This window comes from Dipodomys spectabilis, unplaced genomic scaffold (genome assembly GCF_019054845.1).
Source record: "Dipodomys spectabilis isolate Male_0828 unplaced genomic scaffold, ASM1905484v1 ptg000042l, whole genome shotgun sequence".
In the NCBI taxonomy this organism is placed as follows: domain Eukaryota; kingdom Metazoa; phylum Chordata; class Mammalia; order Rodentia; family Heteromyidae; genus Dipodomys; species Dipodomys spectabilis.
The window spans coordinates 1,982,091-1,997,293 of record NW_024870719.1 but is presented as its reverse complement, the minus strand read 5'-3'; the positions used below and the strand labels follow the sequence as shown (position 1 = coordinate 1,997,293).

The following is a 15,203-nucleotide window of genomic DNA, read 5'->3' as shown; positions in this document are numbered from 1 at the left end:
GCTTTGTGAAATCTCACACTGAGAGTGAGTGATGATAGCCAGAAAAGTGTGGGGCGAAAATTGGCCATAACATAGCCAGTTGCCGGTGGCTCACACCTGTAATCCTAGCTACTCAGGTGGCTGAGATCTGAGGATCACAGTTCAAAGCCAGCCTGAGCAGGAAAGTCCATGAGACTCTGATCTCCAATTAGCCACTAGAAAAACCACAGTAGCACTGTGGCTCAAGTGGTAGGGCACTTGCCTTGAGCTGAAGAGCTGAGGGACAGCACCCAGGCCCAAAGTTCAAGCTCCATGACCCACAAAAAAAAAAAAAGGCCATAACAAAAACAAGATATGAGATCAATGTGCTTTTTGAGACAGGGTCTTTCTATGTATCTCTATACAGGCCCAAGCTGCCTAGGCCTACATAGAACTCTTATCCTCCTCCTACAAACTTCAAAGTTCTAAGACTACTGGTATATCTACATGTTTGTTTTTACTGTGTGTATATTATATTATATAGTATAATATATAATAAACACAATATATACTATATATTGTAGTAATAAATAAGTATTGTATTATACATATATAATATATATCTTAGATTCACAGGGTCAAGATGCTGGCTACCCTTTGCCAAAGGTTGCAAGACTAATAAACAACCCTGCTGTGTATTACTGGGAACTGCATGTCTTCCCCTAGAAAATTTTCATAAAAGGCCTATTAAATGTCTGTAATCCTAGCTACTCAGGAGGCTGAGATCTGAGGATCACTGTTCAAAGCCAGCCAGGAAAGTCCATGAGACTCTTATTTCCAATAAACCACTCAGAAAACCAGAAGGGGCACTGTAGTTCAAATGATAGAGTGTTCACCTTGAGCTGAAGAGCTGAGGGTTAGTGCCTAGGCCCAGAGTTCAAGCCCCACAACCAACCAAAAAAAAAGAAGCTCAGGGACAATGCCCAGGCCCTGAATTCAATCTCCAGGACTGGCAAAAAAAAAAAAAATGAGTTTGTAGCTGCAATTAATTAAGAATCTTGGGATGAGGAGATCCTTGATTATGTGGTTATAATTTGAGGGTCCTTATAAGAAAGAGGCAAAAGGCCAGGCATAGTGATACATGTTTATAATCTCAGAACTCAGTAAGTGAAAGTAGGGGCTGGGAAGGTGGCTCAGTGGTACAGTGCTTGCCTCCCATGCATGAGGCCCTGGATGTGATTCCTCAGCACCTCAAAAACAGAAAAAGCTGGAAGTAGCACTGTGGCTCAAATGCTAGAGTGCTAATCTTGAGCTGAAGAACTGAGAGACAGTGCCCAGCCCCAGAGTTCAGGCCCCATGACCAACCAAAATTAAAATAAATAGATAAATAAAAATAAAATAAAAAAGAAGTAAAAGTAAGAGGATTCTGAATTTGAGGCCAGCCTGACTGAGTTACATAGTCAGACTCCAGCTCAAAAACAAGAAACTGTGAAGTCAGGAGTGATAGTACATGCCTATAATCCCAGATACAAAGGAGACAAGGATGGGGAGAATTGTGGTTTGAAGACAACCCAATAAAGAGTTACCAGACCCCATCTCAACCAATATACTAAGCATAGTGGCTTAATTTTGAAGAAGGTGGTAGATAGAAAGACCATGATCCAAGTAGCACTGGCAAAAAAAATTGGGGAAGTATGATTCAAGTGGCAGAGCGGAGGCCTAGCAAACACAGATCCTGTGTTCATGTCCCAGAATACCAATAAGCACATAAATAAGCAAATAAATAAATAAATAAATGGAGGTAAAGGTTGGGTTGTAGCTAAGTGGTAGATAAGTAATCTGCCTGAGAAAAACAAGACTCTGGGCTTGATCTCCAGAGCCACTAACAAAGAAGGCAGTCTGAGACTGGTAATCCTAGCTAGTCAGGAGGCTGAGATCTAAGGGTTGTAGTTGGAAGCCACCCTGGGCAGGAACAGGGAAGTCCATGAAATGATTATCTCCAACTAACCACTAAAAATGCTGGCAGTAGAGCTGTACCTCAGTCTTAAATAGAAAAAGCTAAAGGAAGCCAGGTACTAGTGGCTCATGCCTTGTAATTTTAGCTACTCAGGAGGATTGTGGTTCAAAGCTAGCCTGGGCAGGAAAGTTCATGAGTCAGTCTCAGGCCCGCTCTCTCTCTCTCTCTCTCTCTCTCTCTCTCTCTCTCTCTCTCTCCCTCTCCTTCCTCCCCCCCCTCTTCCTCCCTCCCCCATCCCCCCCTACCAGTTCCAGGGCTTGAACTCAGGCCTGGATGCTGTCCCTGAGCCTCTTCACACTCAAGGCTAGTGCTCTACCACTTGAGCCACAGAACCACTTCCAGCTTTCTGAGTAGTTTTTTGGAGATAAGAGTCTCTTGGCCATTTCTGTCCAGGCTAACTTTGAACCTCAATCCTCAGATCTCAGCCTCCTAAGTAGCTAGGATTACAAGTGTGAGACTCTTTTTTTTTTGGGGGGGGGGGGTCCGGTTGTGGGGCCTGAACTCTGGGCCTGGGCGCTGTCCCTCAGCTCTTTAGCTCAAGGCTAGCGCTCTACCACTTGAGCCACAGTGCCACTTCCGGTTTTTTTCTTTTTGCTTACGTGGTGCTGAGGAATCGAACCCAGGGCCTCATGCATGCAAGGCAAGCGCTTTACCACTGAGCCACCTTCCCAGCCCAAGTGTGAGACTCTTATCTCCAATAAACTACTTAGAAAAGGCCAGAAGTGGTATAGCACTAGCCTTGAGCCAGAGAAGATCAAGGACAGTGCCCAGGCCCTGAATTCAAGCCCCAATACAGGCAAAAGAAGAAGAAGAAAGGAGACAAACAGGCAAAAAGAAAAATTAAGTATACCTATCTTGGGGTTCATTTCACTTAGCATCATCTCATATTGTCATTCTGGTAAGATTATCCTAGATGTATACTAGTTATTGCAAATAAGGAAACCATGGGACCTATGTTTCTTTGTGTCTGGTTTACTTCACTTAATAGAATTTTTTCCAGGTCTTTCCATTTCCTAACAAATGGAGCAATGTCATTCTTTCTGATGGAGGCATAGAATTCCATTGTGGTGTGTGTGTGTGTGTGTGTGTGTGTGTGTGTGTGTGTGTGTGTGTGTGTGTGTGTGTGTTATCACATTTTCTTGATCCATTCATCTACTGAGGGGCATCTGGGTTGGTTCCATATCTTAGCTATGATGAATAATGCTGCCATAAACAGTTGTGCTGGTAGCTTTTAGTATGGTCTTGTTTGTTGCTGTTGTTTTTAATGTACTATGTGATTTTTTTTGTTTCTTTTGTGTGTTTTCCCCCCCTATGGTAAAACCCCTGTTGTCACTGTATTTGATTCCAGTGCCCTACATCTTGTATATACATTTTTCTAATTTGGGGAGGAAAAGGGAAATAACAAAATGTTTAAATAGGGATACAGGTTGACCCATTGTAACAATGAGATGTACAAGACACTATGTTGAAAACAAACTTTACAACTTGGGGGAGAGGGAGGAGTTGGGAAGGTGGGGAGGGAAAGGATAATAGGGAAAAAACAAAGGAGGGGGAAACAATGCCTAATAGGAAATGTACTCATTACCTTATTCATGTAACTGTAACCCCTCTGTACAGTAGCTTTACAATAAAAATATTTTTAAAAAAAGAAAGAAAAATTAAGTAGCCTGGTGCTGGTGGTTCATGCCTATAATCCTAGCTACTCAGGAGGCTGAGATCTGAGGATAGTGGTTCAAAAGCCAGCCCAAGCAGGAAAATCCGTGAGACTCTTATCTACAATTAACCACCAGAAAACCGGAAGTGACAATCTGTGGCTCAAGTGGTAGAGCTCTTGCCTTGAGCTGAAGAGCTGAGGGACAGCGCCCAGGCCCAGAGTTCAAGACCCATGACCAAAAAAAAAAAAAAAAAAAAAAAAGAATTAAGTAGTTAGACAACAGTAGCTCATGCCTATAATCCCAGCGCATCAGGTGTCTAAGATCTGTGGTTCAATACCTATGGTTCATCTCTATGTCTAAAGATCTTAGAAAAAAATCATATGCCCTGACCCTCTTCCTATCTAGCTCCTGTACCCTCTCCCTTTCTGACATTTTGTTCTGGAGCTTTCAGAAGCAGAGAATTAACCCAAATAGCCTACTGACATTTCTTTCTGCTTCCTTCTTCCATTTACTCATATTTTGCAGTCACTTCCCTGACCTTGCTAGTTACACAATTTCCTTTGCCTTGCAGTTTCTAAAAAAGGAAAGTTAGGCAGAACATATAGATTTTAAAAGCATACTAGCAGAATACACTAAATTCTAACTTTTTTTTTTTTTTGGTCATGGGGCTTGAACTCAGGGCCTGGGTGCTTAAATTATTCAAAATATTTCCCACTTTGCACCTAACCAAATGGAAGCCTTTATATACATGTGACATAGGAGGGTTTGAGAAATTCTAGTGATAACCACTATCACCTGCCACAGAATTCACTGGAAAGCTGAGAGTACAGTAACGATTAGAAGCCTGGTGGAATTTGAAAGTGTGACATTTTGTTTCACTTTTTTGAGATAAGATCTTGCTAGGTAGCTCAGGCTGGATTTGAACTCACTTTTTGGCTCCACGTCCCAAGCACTGAGATTACAGTGTGGTGTTTACAACATAGAGATTACAACTGTGGTGTTCTTGAGGAGCAAGACATTAAGAAACTGGTAGAGAGTGAGGTAAGGGGTGACATTGTCCAAATAGAAATGTACTCTTTACTTGACTTACATAACTTTAATCATTCTGCACACCACCTTAATAATGACAATTAAAAAATTTGAAAAGCTGTTTAGTCTTGCTGATAGGAAGCCACCATAAAATGCTAATGAGGAAACAGTCCAGATGTTCTCTAGTTCTCCTTGTTTCTAGTTGCGCTACATTCTCCACTCTTGCAGATGGGAGAGCCTGTGTGACTATTCTCAATACAAGATGATTGTAACCTTCAATAAACCTCTGCAGTGGGCTCAGGATATTGGTAGGTCTGATTCTTCCTGCAGGCTGGAGCTGAGAGTCCACTTCTTTTCTGCCTCTTAAATTCCTTGGTTTATGACCCTTCCTGTATCACTCCCATATCTTCAACTTTACAGTTTATACTTAATCTTTATTTTTTCTTTTTTTTAATTGTGAAAATACTGTACAGAGGGGTTACAATTACATGAGCAAGGCAATGAGTACATTTCTTATCAAGCATTGTTGCCTCCTTCTTTGTTTTTCCCCTACCATCCCTTTCCTTCCCATCTCCACAACTACACTCCCCCCACCCCCCAGTTCCCCCACCCCCCACCTAAATTGTAAAGTTCATTTTTCGACATAGCATCTTGTACATCTCATTGTTGCAATGGGTCTACCTGTATCCCCATTTAAACAATTTGTTTTTTCCCTTCCCCTCCCCAAATTATACCAACATCAAATACAGTGAAAACAGGGGTTATACTGTGGGGAGGGACATACAAAGCATCAAAAAATCACGTGGTACATTATAAATACATTAGAAACAACAACAAGAAAGAAAAAACCACTTGTGTCCTTATCTTGGGGTTCATTTCACTTAACATCATCTTATCTGACCTTTTCTGCTTGTCTCAGATACTCTTTATTTTATTTTATTTTTTATTGTCAGTCATGGGGCTAGAACTCAGGGCCTGAGTGCTATCCCTGAGCTCTGTATAGTGGTGTTCTTTTTTCTTCCTTCCTTCATGTACTTATTTAATTTACATGCCTGTATTGGAGTTTGAATTCAGAGTTTGGGCACTGTTTTTTTAGCTCTATCACTCAAGGCTATATCACTTTACAACCTGAGCTACAATTACACTTCAGGCTTTTTGGTAGTTAATTGGAGTTAAGAGTCTCAAGGATTTACCTGCCCAGACTGGCTTCAAATGGTAATCCTCAGATCTCAGCCTCCTGAATAGCTAGGATTACAAGCATGAGCCACCTATGCCTGGCTCTTTATTTTGTTTCTGTGTATTAGTGGTACAAGAGAGGGTTTCATTATGACATTTCCATATATGCATAGAATGTACCCTGATCAAATTCACTCTGTCTATCACTGAAGAACTTTCATTTCTACATATGGAAGTTACTCAATACAAGGTTTACTAGGAGGACCTGCTGATTCCGTTTCTTCTGATTTTGAGGACTGGAAAGGTTAGGGAAGCTTCAGGACCTCCATCTTAACCCAGGGAAAGAGAGACCTTCCTCTGCCTGACAGATGAAGAAGAGGACAACCTCCCCTTTCATACCCATCCCAGAGTTCTGAAATGGGAAGCCGGACCACAGCCTCCCCTTACATCAACACTTACGGCAACTTGTGGCTGAGACAGTTCCCTCCCTGCATCCTTCTATCCTACTTCCACTTTTCTGTCTCCCAGTTCCTCCTGGGTGCAAAAGCCTGTGGCTTCTCCATCCAGCCATCTTCTCACATGTTGAGCTGTCCTGCAAGCAAGGGCAAGAGATGGCTTCCTTTTGTCCTGAGGCTGCTAACCTCTTCTCTTAGCCTAGAAAGGGGAGTCTTGGAACAAAATTTAGAAACACATTGAAGGGCTGGGAAGGTGGCTCAGTGGTAGAGTGCTTGCCTTGCATGCCTGAGGCCCTGGGTTCGATTCCTCAGCACCACATAAACAGAAAAAGCCGGAAGTGGTGCTGTGGCTCAAGCAGTAGAGCGCTCGCCTTGAGCTGAAGAGCTGAGGGACAGCGCCTAGGCCCAGAGTTCAGGTCCACGACCGGCAAAAAAAAAAAAAAGAAACACATTGAAATCTCTTGTCTTACTATTAAAAAGAAACATGTCCCATCCTGGGCATTGGTGGCTTATACCTCTAGTTACTCAGGAGACAGAAATGAGGATTGCAATTGGAAGCTGGCACAGCACAGACAAGAAAGTCCATGAGAAATGACTCAAATGGTAGATGTCTTGAAGAAAAAGTTAAGGGACAGCACCCAGGCCTTGAGTCTTAAGGCCCTGTATCAGCACCAAAGCAAAATAAACAATTCCCATTTCATTAATCAGTGGCAAATGCAAGCCTCAAATGTAGTTTTGTGTGGCTCACGTCTTTGTATTTGAAAAGCATTTTTTAGCTTTTTCTGTTCCAGGTTAGCCTTGCTTTATATTTTCCAGCTTTCAAATTGCATTTTATTGCAATACAATGGAAGCTATTTGTTGAGATCTTTTGTTGTTGTTGGTGGTGGTGGTGGTCATGGGGCTTGAACTCATGGGGCCTGGGCACTATCCCTCAGCTCTTCAGCTCAAAGTGAGCATTCTACCACTTGAGCCACAGCAACACTTCTGGTTTTCTGGTGGTTTATTGGAGATAAGAGTCTCATGGACTTTCCTGCCCAGGCTGGCTTTGAACCGCTATTCTCAGATCTTAGCCTCCTGAGTAGCTAGGATTACAGGCATGAGCCACCAGCACCAGCGTTGAGAGTTTTATTAAGGACAGCTTCCTAGGCTACTGCTACAGGAACTCATTACTGCCATGGAGAACATTTTAAGTCTTTTGGAGCTTTGGTTGGCCCTGGGTTTCTGCATCATCCTATCTACTCTGAACTTTTTCCCTTTGTAAACCAACATGTGTGGAATCATCTGAATTTACATACTGAGTCATATCCAGTATCTGTACTTCACCACTAGAACCCAGGTAGCAGATAGCCTGCTGAACCATGAGTTCCTTAGCCCTAGAGTTTAGATTTCCCAGAATCCTTTGCATCAAGAATTAGGCGTGTTGGGGCTGGGAAGGTGGCTCAGTGGTACTAGAGTGCTTACCTTGCATGCATGAGGCCCTTGGTTCGATTCCGTAACACCACACACTCAAAAAGCCAAAAGAGGTGCTGTGGCTTAAGTCGTAGAACATTTGTTAGCCTTGAGCTGAAGAACTAAGGGACAGCGCCCAAGCCCAGAGTTCAGGCCCCATGACTGACCAAAAAAAAAAAAAAAAGAATGGGGCATGTGACAATTTGGGCAGCAGCCATGTCCCTGATGTCAAGCTTGGCCCATGAAGCTTCCAACTTGATGTTTGTGGCCACACTCTAATGCTCTAGGGCAGCAAGCTTAATTATTTTGTGCAGTTCATCTCTTTCAGAAAATGGACTTTTTTTTTAACTTTTTACTTTTTATTTCTTGGTTCAGGTCCTGGGGCTTGAACTCAGGGCCTAAGCACTTGTGCTTGAGCTTTTTTTTTTTTTGCTCAAGGCTAGTATTGTACCACTTGAGCCACAGCTCCATTTTTGGCTTTTTGGTGGTTAATTGAACATAAGAGTGTCAAGACTTTCCTGCCCAGGCTGGCTTTGAACTGCAGTCTTCAGATTGTAGCCTCCTCAGTAGAAACATTATTATTTTCTTTCTTTTTTATGATTTTATTTATTTATTTATTGCCAGTTCTGGGGATTGAACTCTGGGCCTAGGCACTGCTTCTGAGCTCCTTTTTATGCAAGGCTATTGCTCTACCACTTGGGCCATAGTGCCACTTCTAGCTTTTTCTGTGATTCATTGGAGATAAGAGTCTTACAGGCTTTCATGCTCAGCCTGGCTTCAAACAGCGATCCTCAGATCTGTCTCCGGAGTAGCTAGGATTATTGGTGTGAGCAACTGGCATCTGGCAGAAACATTATTTCTTAATAAATATTTTAATTTGGAATAAGTTTAGAGTGACAGAAAAGTTACAAAAATAAAACAGTGTTCATATATTTCTCACTCAGCTTCAATTACCTCTAATGCTAATATGTTAAATTACTGTGGCACATCTGCCAAAACTAAGAGACCATTATTATTAATGGAACTTTAGACTCTTTGGGTTCCATCAGTTTTTCCATTAACATCCTTTTCCTATTTCAGAATCTAATCCAAGATAAGACATTATATTTAGCTGTCTCACAGCTTCCTCTGGTCCACGGTAGCATCTCAGTCATGTTTTTTTTTTTTTTTTTCATAACATTAACTAGATTTTTTTTTGATAGTACTAGGTTTGAACTCAGGACTTAGTGATTACTTGGCAGGTGCTATACTTGAGCCACGCCCCCGCCCAAGTTAATTGCTTTGAAGAATGCTAGTTATATATTTTATAGAAGTCCAGAATAGTCTTTCCAATGTATAGTGTAGGATTTGTAAAGGAAATAAATTATCTGGAAATATAATGTCATTAAAAAGAAGTTCAGGGCTGGACATGTGGCTTAGTGGTAGAATGCATGCCAAGCATGCATGAAGCCCAAGGTTTGATTTCTCAGTACCACATTAAACAGAAAAAACTGGAAGTAGTGCTGTGGCTCAAGTGGTAGAAAGCTAGCCTTGAGTAAAAGAAGCTCAGGGACAGTGCCCAGGCCCTGAGGTCAAGCCCAATGACTGGCAAAAAAAAAAAGAATTGCAAAAAAGAAAAAGAGGAGAGCGCTGGGAAGGTGGTTCAGTGGTAGAGCGCTTGCCTTGCATGCATGAGGCCCTGGGTTCAATTCCTCAGCACCACATAAGCAAAATGAAAAAAGCCGGAAGTGGCGCTGTGGCTCAAGTGGTAGAGCGCTAGCCTTGAGCTGAAAAGCTGAAGGACAGTGCCTAGGCCCAGAGTTCAGGCCCCACAACTGGACCCCCCCCCCAAAAAAAAAAGAAAAAAGATAAAAGAAAAAGAGGAGAGAATTGTACCTCGGCATGGTGGTATTTGCCTATAATCTCAGTTCTCTGGAGGCTGAGGCTGGAGGAATAAGAAGTTCAGGGCTTCATAATAACACTGTCTCAAAGAGAAAAAAAAAGTGATACAATTATATATGTACTTTCTAAAATGAACATATTGGATAACTAGCCATAACAATGGGAAAAACAAAGCCAGGAACTAGTGGCTCATGCCTGTAATCCTAGCTACTCAAGAGGTTGAGATCTGAGGATTACAGTTCAAAGCCAGCCTGGGCAGGAAAGTCTGTGAAACTCTTATCTCCAATTATCCACCAGAGAATTGGAAGTGGCGCTGTGGCTCAAGTGGTAGAGTGCTCAAGTTGAACTGAAGAGCTGAGGGACAGAGCCTAGGCCCAGAGTTCAAGGCCCATGACCAAACAAAAACAAAAACAATGAGAAAACAATATGTAGAATGACTTTTTTTTTTTTTTTGGCCAGTCATGGGCCCTGAACTCTGGGCCTGGTCACTGTCCCTCACCTCTTCAGCTCAAGGCTAGTGCTCTACCACTTGAGCCATAGCACCACTTCTGGCTTTTTCTGCTTATGTGGTGCTGAGGAATCGAACCCAGGGCCTCATGCATGTAAGGCAAGCACTCTACCACTGAGCCACCTTCCCAGCCCTAGAATAACTATTTTTTTCAAACAGTGGTGAGACTTTAATATATAACAATATCTGTGATTTTTCCTGGTGACAATCCTTGGGTAATACTGCTGTGGTTTGGTTTGTTGACTATAGTAAAGGCCAAAGAAATTTTATACATACATATATACATATATATTATTGTAGAATTCATATACAGAGGGGTTACAGTTACATGAATCAGATAATGAGTAATGAGTACAATTCTTTTTTTTTTTTTTTAAGAAGTTTACTTATTTTATTTTATTTTTTGGGTCCGGTGGTGGGGCCTGAACTCTGGGCCTGGGCACTGTCCCCCAGCTCTTCAGCTCAAGACTAGTGCTCTACCACTTGAGCCACAGCGCCATTTCCGGCTTTTTTCTTTTTGTTTATGTGGTGCTGAGGAATTGAACCCAGGGCCTCAGGCATGCAAGGCAAGCGCTCTACCACTGAGTCACCTTCCCAGCCCCCTACTTATTTTTTTTGATGGTCGTGGGGCCTGAACTCTGACCCTGGGCACTGTCCCTGAGCTCTTCAGCTCAAGGATAGTGCTCTACCACTACAGCCACAGCACCACTTCCGGCTTTTTTTGTTTTGTTTCGTTTTTGCTTATGTGGTACTGAAGAATTGAACCCAGGGCCTCATGCATGAGATGCAAGCATTCTACCACTGAGCCAAATTCCCAGTGCATGAGTACAATTCTTTTTGAACCATGTCTCACCTTTTATCACTCTCTCCCAGTCTTTCCCTCCTTAATACATCCAATTCATTCTCTATACAGTGTCTAGTGAACATCACTGTTGTATTTATTCACCCTTGTTCCACCTTTTATGTGCCCTTCCTTACCCTCTGAAATACAAAGTAACAAACAAGACAAAAGGAAAAGAAAACTAAAACAGTAACAATGGCAGCTAAAGAATGTCTCGTTCCTTTTTCTTGGAGTTCATTTCATAGAATATTATTTTATATGGTCATCTGTACATAGCTCCACTCCTATGCATAGATTCCTTTGGCCTGTTAATGACCTGCATCCAATATAATTTATCATATCCCATGTTATTTATTTATTTTAATCATTAAATGTGTTTACTTGTAGATTTATAGTCACATCCTAGTTACCACAAATGAGGTAAACCATGAAGCTTATGTTTCTTTGACTCTGGCTTACTTAGCTTAATATAATATTTTCCAAGTCTTTCCATTTCCTTACAAATGGTGCAATATCATTCTTTCTCATGGATGGGTAGAATTCTATTGTGTGTGTGTGTGTGTGTGTGTGTGTGTGTGTGTGTGTGTGTGTGTGTACTGCATTTTCTTGATCCATTTATCCAGCCAGAGAAAATTTAGATGTACACTTTTTTGGTTTTTGAAGGGCATGGGAGCTGTCCCTGAGCTTTTGTGCTAAAAGCTAACCTGCTACCACTTTAGGCACAGCTCTATGGGTGGCTTTTTGGTGGTTAATTGGAGATAGGAGTCTCATGGACTTTCCTGCTCAGGCTGGCTTTGAACTGTGATCCTCAGATCTCAGCTTCCTGCATAGCTAAGATTACAGGTGAGAGCCACTGGTACCTGGCTTTAAACATACACTTTTTTCTCCCATCTAAGTCCACATATTCCCTGAATTCTGGTGCCTCCTTCTATAATTATCCAAAACACATAGCAAAACCACAGATGAGAAGAGCCTGAGTTACTAAATAACTCCACAGAACTAGGACTCTTTTCTTGGACTTCAGTACTAAATTCACTTCCATATGTAAGAAATAAATGAGGCCAGGCACCAGTGGTTCACATCTATAATCTTAGCCCCAGGATTGGCACAAAAATAAATAAATAAATGTTGCAAAATTTACATTAAAATAACTAGATTCCATCTTAATCTCTCAAGCTGTTGCTAAATTAGCACTACCAATTGAACCATGCCTGCAGCATAATCGTTTGCTGGTTAATTGGAGATAAACGTTCAGACTTCTGGGCCTGAACTAGTTTTGAATCAAAACCCTCCAGATCTTAGTCTCCTAAGTTGCTAGGATTACAGGTATGATCCACAGTATCAGCTTCCATCATACCCTTAAAAAAAATTATTCAATGAATCTTTTCTTCATTGCCTATACGGTGGTAGGCATTGTCTAGGTTTAGAAAAGTTATACAGGAAAATAGACATTATATTCAATGTTGTGGCAGTGTGACTTAGAAATTTCTAGAGTAATTTGGGAATATTCTTATAAAGCTTTTGACCTAATAATAATAGCACATCTAGTTGGGCACCAATGCCTCAAGCCTTTAATCCAAGCTACTCAGGAGGCTAAGATCTGAGGATGGTTCCAAGCCAGCCGAAATAGAGGTATGGCTCAAGTGGTAGAGCACTAGTCTTGAGCACAAAAGCTGAAGGACAAAGGCCCTGAGTTTAAGTTTAAGTCCCAAAAAAAAAGCTCATCTAGAAAACAATCAGGGATATTTTCTGACTTTTTTCTTTGCTGGTACTAGGGCTTGAACTCAGGGCTTCGAGGCTCTTGCTCAGCTTTCTTGCTCATGATTTGTGCTCTACCACTTGACCCATACCTCCATCCTGGTTTGGTTTTTTTTGGGTCCAGTCGTGGGGCCTGAACTCTGGTCCTGGGCACTGTCCTTCAACTTTTCAGCTCAAGGCTAGCGCTCTACCGCTTGAGCCACAGCACCACTTCCAGCTTTTTTCTTTTTGCTTATGTGGTGCTGAGGAATCGAACCCAGGGCCTCATGCATGCAAGGCAAGCGCTCTACCACTGAGCCACCTTCCTGGCCCCCATCCTGTTTTATTTTTTATTTTTGGTCAGTCATGGGGCTTGAACTCTAGGCCTGAGCACTGTCCCTCAGCTCTTCAGCTCAAGGCTAGCACTCTACCACTTGAGCTACAGCGTCACTTCCGGTTTTCTGGTGGTTTATTGGAGATAGGAGTCTCACAGTCTTTCCTGCCCGGGCTGGCTTTGAACCATGATCCTCAGATCTCAGCCTCCTGAATAGCTAGGATTACAGGCGTGAGCCACCAGGGCCCGGCTGATAATTTATTTTTTATTGCTTGAGTCATTTGTTCAGAAAGGAAAGCTCAGGTTTACATTACAGTTTTATTATTTCAAGAATAGAGTTTTCTCCTCAAGTAAGTATTTTGCTATGAATTATCACTGCAGTAATCATCATGTTTTATTCCGAATTTTCGTTGTAGTACTAGTATTTTGAATCTTGATCTTTTTTTTATATAATTGGTGACTTTAAAGTTTGACTTTGAGATTTATAATGTTTCTGGACTTTGTTAAGATGTTTAAAACCCTTGGGTAATAATTAGAGATTTGTAAGGTAATTTTATATGGCACTTCTCAACCTTAGTCCACCAGGTCAAAATTGACCCTCCAATCAGTTGTACATAAATCCAGATATTTAAGTTGATTAACTTCTCTTTTGAAGCTGAAGAGGAGCTTTTAGGCATTTACTTCAATCAAAAAACAAATCAGTGCTGGGCACTTGTAGCTCATGCCTGTAATCCTAGCTACTCAGAAGGCTGACATCTGAAGATCACAGTTATAATCAGACTGGGCAGAAAAGTCCATTAGACTCTTATCTCAATTAACCACCAGAAAACTGGAAGTGGTACTGTGGCTCAAAGTGGTAGAATGCTAGCCTTGAGTGTAAAAAGCTCAGGGACAGAGTCCAGGCCTCAAGTTCAAGCCCCATGACCAACAGAAAAAGAACAAATCAGAAGGGAATATTGACACTTTCTTTGTGCCAGTACAGGGATTTGAATTCAGACCCTGGGTACTGTCCCTTAGCTTTTTCACTTAAGGTTGGGCATTCTACCACTTAAGCCACAGCTCCATTCAGACTTTTTGATGGTTAATTGGAAATAAGAGTTTAATGATTTTTGTGCCTAGGCTGGCTTCAAACAGCAATCCTCAATCTCAGCTTTCTGGAAGGAGTTAGGATTACAGGTGTGAACTACTGGACCACTTTCTATTATTAAAAAATCACTATAAGATTTCTCATAAAGCTACATTACTCTTCATTGACACTACATGATGCCTCATGACTCCCAGTGAAAAGGGTCACTGTAGTAGTAACAGAAACAAAAGACAAAGAAAAAGAGAGTAACCTGCCTGTGTTTGGGACAGTAATTTAATCTGTCTGTGTCAGTTTTCCATACATACAAAATAAAAGCTGCAAGAAGTATTTTGATTTTTTTTTTTTTTTTTTTGCTGGTCCTGGGGCTTAATCTCAGGACCTGGGCACTGTTCCTGAACTTCTTTTGCTCAAAGGGTAGTAATATACCACTTGAGTCCCAGTTCCACTTCTAGCTTTTTCTGTGATTAATTTCCTACCGAGATCCTCAGATCTCAGATTCCTAGTAACTAGGATTACATGTGAGAGCCATTAGCACCTGCCTGCACAAGTTTTTGGTTTTTTTTTTTTTGTCGGTCGTGGGGCTTGAACTCTGGGCCTGGGTGTTCTGCACAAGTTTTTAATGGAAATATTTGTAGGTTTACTATTATTGTTTAGAGAACTTCAATTCAGTAAGTTCAGATGGAGAGCCTGATAAATTAGGCAAGGATTCCAATGTATAAGGTATAGAATTGTAGGCTGAAGAATTTGACCATTATAGAATGAAAGCTTGTAAAGATTATTGAGCAGAAAAAGTAGCATAATCATTCATATCTGAGTTGTAGGAGGAAAACTGACAGCAGTGTGTAAAATAGAGAGAGGGGCTGAGAATGTGGCTTAGTGATAGAGTGCCTGCCTAACATGCATGAAGCCATGGATTCAATTCCTCAGTACCACATGAACAGTAAAAGCTGGAAGTAGAGCTGTTGGCTCAAGTGGTAGAGTGTTAGCCTTGAGCAAAAAAGCTCAGGAACAGTGATCAGGTCCTGAGATCAAGCCCCAGGACTGGCATAAATAAGGTGAATCAGTGGTAGAGTGCT

General features: G+C 41.6%; 1 long non-coding RNA gene across 1 annotated transcript; it reads right to left on the bottom strand.

The window, feature by feature from the left end:
- Positions 1-3,338: 3,338 nt before the first annotated feature.
- On the bottom strand, positions 3,339-11,117 carry LOC122106485. Its single transcript, XR_006147188.1, has 3 exons — positions 11,040-11,117; positions 10,164-10,168; positions 3,339-3,350 (listed from the first exon to the last, which is right to left on the bottom strand). It is a non-coding gene; the product is annotated as an uncharacterized LOC122106485 (long non-coding RNA).
- Between the last annotated feature and the right edge of the window lie 4,086 nt (positions 11,118-15,203).